At 50.1% G+C, this 1318-nt stretch overlaps 1 pseudogene; it reads left to right on the top strand.

Annotated features, from left to right (window-relative positions):
- The first annotated feature begins 538 nt into the window (after positions 1-538).
- Positions 539-665, top strand: LOC132532913 (small nucleolar RNA SNORA70; annotated as a pseudogene).
- Positions 666-1318: the final 653 nt, after the last annotated feature.

Raw genomic sequence — 1318 nt, 5'->3', positions numbered from 1 at the left:
TATAAATAATTTGGTGGAACTGGGAATTCATGCATATGAGATTTTAACACTTTTTTTAATTCAGGAAGACAGTGAGACACCAAAGCCTGGGGTTCCTTCCACTGCCATTGTACCTCCCATGTGGCCTGGGCTGCATGTCCATAAAGGCACCTGCACTGGATGGAGAACTGTCTTGCTGCCTCCATTCTCTCTGTCTTTTCATTTCTTTTTAAATTAATTATTGGATAGGACAGAGAGAAATTGAGAAGGGAGGGGGAGATACGGAGAGAGACAGACACCTGCAGCCCTGCTTCACCACTCATGAAGCTTTCCCCCTGTAGGTGGAAACCAAGGGATTTGAACCTCAGACCTTGTGCACTGTAATGTGTGCCCTTAACCAGGTGCACCATCACCTGGCCTGCCTTTTTTTCTTTCCACTAGGGTTGTCACTGTGTATGGCGCCACAACCAACCAACCTTCCTTCCTTCCTTCCTTCCTTCCTTCCTTCCTATTTTATTGGACAGGACAGAGAGAAATTGAGAGGGGAGGGGAGGAGATATGGGAGAGAAAGAACTGCATTGTGCTGTCTTCTTCATGGCGCCCTGTGTGCAATGGCTGCAAAGAGCAGCCTCCTGAATATGGCCTGTTGCTTGTACAGGTGGCTCTAAGGGACCCTGGAGATAGCCCTTCCTACTCTGTATTCATTTTATGCCTGACTCCCTGCTGTCCCTAATCTTTGATTCCAGACAGGGATTTAGGGTGCCTTTGGGAAGCCCCAGGGCACTGTGACCAGGGTCCACATCAGCCAGGTCATCGTGTCCATCTGCACCAAGCTACAGAACAAAGCATATGATCGAGGCCCTGCGCAGAGCCATGTTCAAGTTCCCTGGAAGCTATAAGATCCACATTTCCAACAAGTGGGACTTCACCAAGTTTAACACAGATGAATCTGAAGACAAGGTGGCTGGAAAGCACCTCATCCCAGATGGCTGTGGAGTCAAATACATCCCCAACCGCGGTCCCCTGGACAATTGGTGGGCCCTGCACTCCTGAGAGCCTCAGAGATATCCCTTAATCAATTACAGTAAATCAAGATCCTGCTTTAAGAGAGAGAGAGACAGAGACAAAGAGGGAGAGACCTGCAGACCTGCTTCATCACTTGTGAGGCATCCCCCCTGCAGGTGGGGTGTGGGGGCTCAAACCCAGGTCCTTGTGCATGGTGATATACATGCTTAACCAGGTGTGCCGCCACCCAGCCCAACCCTCATCCTCTTTCTTAACCTTTGGGGAGCGCATGTCTATTTGCGATGCAGGCTCAAGCCCCGGTCCCCACCTACAG

This window comes from Erinaceus europaeus, chromosome 14 (assembly GCF_950295315.1).
Source record: "Erinaceus europaeus chromosome 14, mEriEur2.1, whole genome shotgun sequence".
NCBI lineage: Eukaryota > Metazoa > Chordata > Mammalia > Eulipotyphla > Erinaceidae > Erinaceus > Erinaceus europaeus.
Note: the sequence above shows the minus strand (reverse complement) of the source record. Positions and strands in the feature narration are given on the sequence as shown.